Below are 7,862 nucleotides of genomic sequence, written 5' to 3'. Positions count from 1 at the left end.
TTTCCTATCTTCACAATAAAAGCCCTGCTTCATGCTGCATGCGCTTACAAAATAAAAGTCTCGGAAAGCTGGCGTGCACAAGTGATGTGCACGCCAGCTTTCTGAGGGATCGCTTGTGCACGCCAGTTTTCCGAGACTCTGTATTTACTTAGCGCAGGCAGCATGAAGCAGGGCTTTTATTGTGAAGATAGGAAATGTGCAGTCGGCCTTTAGAGTTTTGACGGAAGGTACGGCGCGAGAGTCTGTTGAAATAAAAAGTGTTTCTCGCCTTCCTCTCGGTCATATTTTCATAATAATGATCTTGCAGCAGCCAGCGTCATCTCACAAGACCCTCCGGTACCGTGAATGTCATTTAAGTGACGTCTTGGTGAAGATTGATGATCACTCATTTTTAGGTCTATTTTTTTTAAAAGCCTGGCTGGAGATCGACTGACACACCCCCCGCGGTCGACTGGTAGCTCGCGATCGACGTAATGGGCACCCCTGCTCTTGAATGACTGCCGGCAGTCACCCATATATTAAATATTAGGGCGTGCTATGAAGCCATTAGCTTTGTCGCCTTCTACAACATGTACGATCTGCTTGTCAGTCCAGCATCATGTTGTGTGTGGCTTCCGCGGCAACACGCACACGACTGCAAGGCATACTGGGTGACACAGAGTACGCTAATGGTTGTGATATAAACAATTTCAACACTCTTAGTAATATGCGCCACGCTGTGAAGCCACACAAATTAAGAATGACAAACACATTTCGGGAAAACATCCTCAGAGTAACACAACATAAATGCAACACAACAAATACCCATAATCCTTTGTATTCATGACAATTCCTGACTATTTTATACAGCCCAAACCCCGCCACGTCTGTAAGGTGGGCGGGGTTGGGGCGCAGGATCTACAAAGGATCTATGTTCTAATCCTTACCTATGGTCATGAGCTTTGGGTAATGACCAAAAGGACAAGATCACGGGTACGAGATCTACGTTCCCATCCTCACCTATGGTCATGAGCTTTGGGTTATGATCAAAAGGACAAGATCACGGGTACAAGATCTACGTTCCCATCCTCACCTATGGTCATGAGCTTTGGGTTATGACCGAAAGGACAAGATCACTGGTACAAGATCTACGTTCCAATCCTTACCTATGGTCATGAGCTTTGGGTAATGACCAAAAGGACAAGATCACAGGTACAAGATCTACGTTCTAATCCTTACCTATGGACATGAGCTTTGGGTTATGATGGAAAGGACAAGATAACGAGTAGAAAGAAGATCTACGTTCCCATCCTCACTTATGGTCATGAGCTTTGGGTTATGACCGAAAGGACAAGATCACAGGTACAAGATCTACGTTCCCCATCCTCACCTTTGGTCATGAGCTCTGGGTTTTGACCGAAAGGACAAGATCACGGGTACAAGATCTACGTTCCCGGTCTCACCTTTGGTCATGAGCAGGGGTGTAAAATATATTCAGGAAGTGTCATGAATACAAAGGATTATGGGTATTAGTTGTGTTGCGTTTATGTTGTGTTACTGTGAGGATGTTCTCCCTAAATATGTTTGTCAATCTTGTATTGTGTGGCTTCATAGCGTGGCGCATATTAGTAAGTGTTAAAGTTGTTTATATCACAACCATCAGTGTACTCTGTGTCACCCAGTATGCTTTTCAATCTTGTACGTGTAATTGCGGAATCTGCATACAACATGTTGCCAGACCAACAATCGGTGCGTGCATATTGTTGAAGGTATCAAAGGCAATGGGCTACACAGCACGTCCATATTCTTTTTATCAGGTTGAACTTAAATGTATAGTCGCTAGAACATTAGCGGCTCCAATTGACTACATTTCCCTATGAAACAGGTTTAAATAGCTCTCTGAGTGGTAAAGGTGGCCAACCTCTGATGTAATTCAACGGGCGGGTACGGTCCCAATAAAATGTTGGTTTGGGTGAACGGCGGGTGGATGACGATTTTGGTGACGCGGATGCGGATAATATAATTGCCTATCCGCGCATCTCTAGTGGTCACGCTGGTTCTTCCTGCTTTTAAGCGGCCATCTTGAGACGGCAGCAGCGCAGCAACTGTTCTTTGAAGGCTCGTAAAATCAAAACCGGAGCAGTTTGAAAAACTCTTTCAACTTTTAATCAGAAGGGTTCAATCTCTCTACTGTGCGAGTTTGAAGCTGACACAACAAACGCGCTCAGAGGAGATAATGTTTGGAAAAAAGGTGACGGGTTTTTACAAAACGTTTGTTTTGACGGGGTGATTGCCAACTTCCTTTTGATTTTTGCTGAAGGATGTAAATGAATGAAATGTAGGTCTAAGTGAGACCTACATAGAGGTTTTTGTTTCATGTCTCTACGACATTTCCACCGGAAGTTACAAGCAGTTATATCTGTGTTTTTTTTCCTAGGAGCAGTTTTGTCTGTGTTTTATTCCTAGGGGGGGCTAGAGCGCAATTTTGAGTTTTTTTTGTTTTGTTTTGTTTTAAATTAGATCGCAATATTTCCAGTCCTGATGTGTGTGTCCAGTTTGGTGAGTTTTAAAGCATTTTAAGGGGTTCAAATTACAGCTCAAATTTTTTAGGAAACTTCTGTTTTGAAGGGGTTTTTGCCAACTTCCTGTTGATTTTTTTCTGAAGGATGTGAGTGTATGAAATCTAGGTCTAAGTCGGACCCACATAGAGGTTTTTGTTTCATGTCTCTACGACTTTCGTAACGTAAGTTACAAGCAGTTTTGTCTTTGTTTTTTCCTAGGGGGCGCTAGTGCGCAATTTTGAGTTTAGTTTTTTTGATTGGATGGCAATTTTCGCCGGTCTTGATGTGTCTGTTAAATTTGGTGAGTTTTGAAGCATGTTAAGGGGGTCAAATTACAGCTCAAAGAGGCGGCGGTATAATAATAATAATAAAACCGTAGAAATACAATAGGGTACTCTGTCCTAAAGGGACATCAGTCCCTAATAATAATAATAATAATATATTTTATTTGTAAAAAAGCACTTTACATTGAGTTAAACAACCTCAAAGTGCCATAGTGTATTAAACAATAAAAAGATCATAAAAATAAAAACTAGAAGAGCAAAATAGCTAGAACTATCCATCTTCATCCGCTTATCAGAGGTCGGGTCGCGGGGGCAGCAGCCTAAGCAGGGAAGCCCAGACTTTCCTCTCCTCAGCCACTTTGTATAGCTCTTCCCGGGGGATCCCGAGGCGTTCCCAGGCCAGCCGGGAGACATAGTCTTCCCAACATGTCCTGGGTCTTCACAGGACATGCAAACTCCACACAGAAAGATCCCGAGCCTGGGATTGAACCCAGGACTACTCAGGACCTTCGTATTGTGAGGCAGATGCACTAACCCCTCTGCCACCATGCTGCCCCCTACAGAGCACCTGCCTACAAAAAAACAACATACTAGGGACGATTTTTGCTTACCACCCAAATTGCACTTTTGTATGCAGACCATTGTAAAACAAACACTTAAACTGCCTTTAATGGAATTTAAGGTTTTGGTCACAACCATTTCTAATAACAAATAACAATAGCTAATATTATGACTGGTATATGAATGACTATGTAATCACTCTTATGGACAGAATTTCTAGGCACAGTCAGGACGTTGAGGGGATCCGGTTTGGTGGCTGCAGGATTAGGTCTCTGCTTTTTTGCAGATGATGTGGTCCTGATGGCTTCATCTGGCCAAGGTCTTCAGCTCTCACTGGTTCGGTTCGTAGCAACCGGGATGAGAATCAGCACCTCCAAGTCCCGAGTCCATGGTTCTCGCCCGGAAAAGGGTGGAGTGCCATCTCCGGGTTGAGGAGGAGACCCTGCCCCAAGTGGAGGAGTTCAAGTACCTCAGAGTCTTGTTCACGAGTGAGGGAAGAGTGGATCGTGAGATCGACAGGCGGATTGGTGCGGCGTCTTCAGTAATGCGGACGCTGTATCGATCCGTTGTGGTGAAGAAGGAGCTGAGCCGGAAGGCAAAGCTCTAAACTTACCGGTCGATCTACGTTCCCATCCTCACCTATGGTCATGAGCTTTGGGTCATGGCCGAAAGGACAAGATCACGGGTACAAGATCTACGTTACCATCCTCACCTATGGTCATGAGCTTTGGGTTATGACAGAAAGGACAGGATCACGGGTACAAGATCTACGTTCCAATCCTTACCTATGGTCATGAGCTTTGGGTTATGACCAAAATAACAAGATCACGGGTACAAGATCTACATTCCAATCCTCACCTATGGTCATGAGCTTTGGGTTATGATCAAAAGGACCAGATCACGGGTGCAAGATCTACGTTCTAATCCTCACCTATGGTCATGAGCTTTGGGTAATGACCGAAAGGACAAGATCACGGGTACAAGATCTACGTTTCCATCCTCACCTGCGGTCATGACCTTTGGGTTATGACCGAAAGGACAAGATCACGGGTAGAACGAAGATCTACATTCCCATCCTCACTTATGGTCATGAGCTTTGGGTTATGATCAAAAGGACCAGATCACGGATGCAAGATCTATGTTCCCCATCCTCACCTATGGTCATGAGCTTTGGGTTATGACCGTAAAGACAAGATCACGGGTACAAGATCTACGTTCCAATCCTCACCTATGGTCATGAGCTTTGGGTTATGACCGTAAAGAAAAGATCACGGGTACAAGATCTACATTCCAATCCTCACCTATGGTCATGAGCTTTGGGTTATGATCAAAAGGACCAGATCACGGGTGCAAGATCTATGTTCCCCATCCTCACCTATGGTCATGAGCTTTGGGTTATGACCGTAAAGACAAGTTCACGGGTACAAGATCTACGTTCCAATCCTTACCTATGGTCATGAGCTTTGGGTTATGACCAAAAGGACAAGATCACGGGTACAAGATCTACATTCCAATCCTCACCTATGGTCATGAGCTTTGGGTAATGATCAAAAGGACAAGATCACGGGTACAAGATTTACGTTCCTGTTCTCACCTATGGTCATGAGCTTTGGGTAATGATCAAAAGGACAAGATCACGGGTACAAGATCTACGTTCCCATCCTCACCTATGGTCATGAGCTTTGGGTTAGGACCAAAAGGACAAGATCACGGGTACAAGATCTACGTTCTAATCCTTACCTATGGTCATGAGCTTTGGGTCATGACCGAAAGGACAAGATCACGGGTAGAACGAAGATCTACGTTCCCATCCTCACTTATGGTCATGAGGTTTGGGTCATGACAGAAAGGACAAGATCACGGGTATAAGATCTACATTCCCATCCTCACCTATGGTCATGAGCTTTGGGTTATGATCAAAAGGACAAGATCACGGGTACAAGATCTACGTTCCCCATCCTTACCTATGATCTTGAGCTTTGGGTAATGATCAAATAGACAAGATCACGGGTACAAGATCTACGTTACCATCCTCACCTTAGGTCATGAGCTTTGGGTTATGACCGTAAGGACAAGATCTACGTTCGAATCCTTACCTATGGTCATGAGCTTTGGGTAATGACCAAAAGGACAAGATCATGGGTATAAGATCTACATCCCCACCCTCACCTTAGGTCATGAGCTTTGGGTTATGACCGAAAAGACAAGATCACGGGTACAAGATCTACGTTCCCCATCCTCACCTATGGTCATGAGCTTTGGGTTATGACCGAAAGGACAAGATCACGGGTAGAAAGAAGATCTACGTTCCCATCCTCACCTATGGTCATGAGCTTTGGGTTATGACCGTAAGGACAAGATCACGGGTAGAAAGAAGATCTACGTTCCCCATCCTCACCTTTGGTCATGAGCTTTGGGTTATGACCGAAAGGACAAGATCTACATTCCCGGTCTCACCTATGGTCATGAGCTTCGGGTTATGACCGAAAGGACAAGATCACGGGTACAAAATCTACGTTCCCATCCTCACCTATGGTCATGCGCTGTGGGTTATGACCGAAAGGACAAGATCACGCGTAGAAAGAAGATCTACGTTCCCATCCTCACCTTTGGTCATGAGCTTTGGGTTATGACCGTAAGGACAAGATCACGGGTACAAAATCTACGTTCCCTATCCTAACCTTTGGTCATGAGCTTTGGGTTATGACCGTAAGGACAAGATCACGGGTACAAGATCTACGTTCCCGGTCTCACCTATGGTCATGAGCTTTGGGTTATGACAGAAAGGACAAGATCACGGGTACAAGATCTACGTTCCTGGTCTCACCTATGGTCATGAGCTTTGGGTTATGATCGTAAGGACAAGATCACGGATACAAGATCGACGTTCCCTATCCTCACCTTTGGTCATGAGCGATGGGTTATGGCTGAAAGGACAAGATCATGGGTACAAGATCTACGTTCCCATCCTCATCAATGGTCATGCGTATTGGGTTATGACCGAAAGGACAAGATCACGGGTAGAAAGAAGATCTACGTTCCCATCCTCACCTATGGTCATGAGTTTTGGGTTATGACCGAAAGGACAAGATCACGGGTACAAGATCTACGTTCTAAACCTTACCTATGGTCATGAGCTTTGGGTTACGACCGAAAGGACAAGATCCCGGGTACAAGATCTACGTTCCCATCCTCACCTATGGTCATGAGCTTTGGGTTATGACCGAAAGGACACGATCACGGGTAGAAAGATCTACGTTCCCATTCTCACTTATAGTCATGAGCTTTGGGTTATGACCGAAAGCACAAGATCACGGGTACAAGATCTACGTTCCCCATCCTCACCTATGGTCATGAGCTTTGGGTTAGGACCGAAAGGACAAGATCAGGGGTACAAGTGGCCCAAATGGAGCTTCCTCCGCCGGGCGGCTGGTCTCTCCCTTAGAGATAGGGTTGAGAAGTACTGCCATCCGGGAGGAACTCAGACTAAAGTTGCTGCTCCTCCACATGGAGAGGAGCCAGATGAGGTGGTTCGGGCATCTGGTCAGGATGCCACCCGAGCGCCTCCACAGGCAGGTGTTTCGGGCACGAAGCCAAGGGGGAAGACCCAGGACAAGTTGGGAAGACTATGTCTCCCGGCAGGCCTGGGAACGCCTTGGGATCCCCCGGGAGGAGCTGGACAAAGTGGCTCGGGAGAGGGAAGTCTGGGCTTTCCCTGCTTAGGCTGCAGCCCCCGTGACCCGACCTCCAATAAGCGGAAGAAGATGGATGGATGTAATCATAGTAATACTTACATCGGTTAAACAATGCCTTGATGAATGACAAGATCTTTCTGGCTGTGATTGGCCGACATCTGTTAAAAATATGATGACAGGAGGAATGTGAATCGGACATTTGGCACTGCAGGTCTGTAAAGTATTGACTGACACATGCTGTGGTTAAATCTGATGAATTCTACTTACCCCGTATTGGATGTAACGGTGAATAATACACCTCTTATTTTGAAAGGGGAAACGCGAGCCGTGTGGTTTCTTCAAAGCATCCACTCTAGAGTGCACATTTGGACGCTGGACATGTTTGACTTATGCTGCACCCAAACTCTTCCTGCCAATGGAGGGGAAATAATGTCCGGTCTAGACAAGATTGTAATAATTTGTGTGTAATATTTCTCATAAATCAGTGACTGAATGGCGGCTTCAATGGAAGCACTCTGGCCAAAACTTTGGAATAAAAGTTTCTTATTTGCTGTGTGGTTTGTTCATTAGGCTCCTTTGCCATGGGCCAAAGACCCTATTGAAACTGCTGTGTTTTATTATTATTCCGCACCTACGCGCTGTAATTTGACCCCCTTAACATGCTTCAAAACTCACCAAATTTGACACACACGTCGGTATAGCAAACCTTCCCAACATATTAAGCAACCAATCCCCCAAAATGAAAATTGCGCTCTAGCGCCCCCTAGGAAAAAAATGACAGA

Source organism: Nerophis ophidion, linkage group LG16 (assembly GCF_033978795.1).
Source record: "Nerophis ophidion isolate RoL-2023_Sa linkage group LG16, RoL_Noph_v1.0, whole genome shotgun sequence".
Lineage (NCBI taxonomy): Eukaryota > Metazoa > Chordata > Actinopteri > Syngnathiformes > Syngnathidae > Nerophis > Nerophis ophidion.
This window is presented reverse-complemented; position numbering follows the sequence as displayed.